The following is a 593-nucleotide window of genomic DNA, read 5'->3' as shown; positions in this document are numbered from 1 at the left end:
GTTTGTTTTTTCCTCTTTTGCCCTTCTTCGCTACTTCCAAGGGTGTTTTGAAGCTGGACAGTTCACTAGCTCCAAAAGGCTGAAACCTCTAATTTTTATTCTATAGGTATAGCCCTCTACTCCTGTACGTTCTTTCCCGCGTTCTCTCTTATGAATGCTTTTCACTTCGTCTTCACCCTTGGCGGACAATCTCCATATGACCGTTTTCGTTTTACTCTATCGCCATATAGACTAGGTTGCCTTATTGCGACCTTGACAGACATGTAAGTGGGAGGTCCGGGGGATTGTGGGGGCGGTCGGTTCTGATGATAAAACCTTCAGATAGCTGTGAGGAGACGCCACGAGGAGGTGGCTACAACCGAATTCCACTCAGCGTTGAGTTTTCTAAGAGATTGACAGGAAATGTACCAACTGTCTCTGCTCTAGCAACTGGGGCGGTCTCGCGAGATTGGGACACCTATCTAGAGGGAGGAGTTTAAAGGCGCCTCTCTGAATGGGGGATGGGAATATCTGTGGCGCAATCATTGCGCGAGATTGGGCCTTGGTCGCTGGGGCCCATACTTCTATCTCGCGATATTTCAGCCGCTCTGGTC

Source organism: Pteropus vampyrus, unplaced genomic scaffold (assembly GCF_000151845.1).
Source record: "Pteropus vampyrus isolate Shadow unplaced genomic scaffold, Pvam_2.0 Scaffold336, whole genome shotgun sequence".
Taxonomy (NCBI): Eukaryota; Metazoa; Chordata; class Mammalia; order Chiroptera; family Pteropodidae; genus Pteropus; species Pteropus vampyrus.
This window is presented reverse-complemented; position numbering follows the sequence as displayed.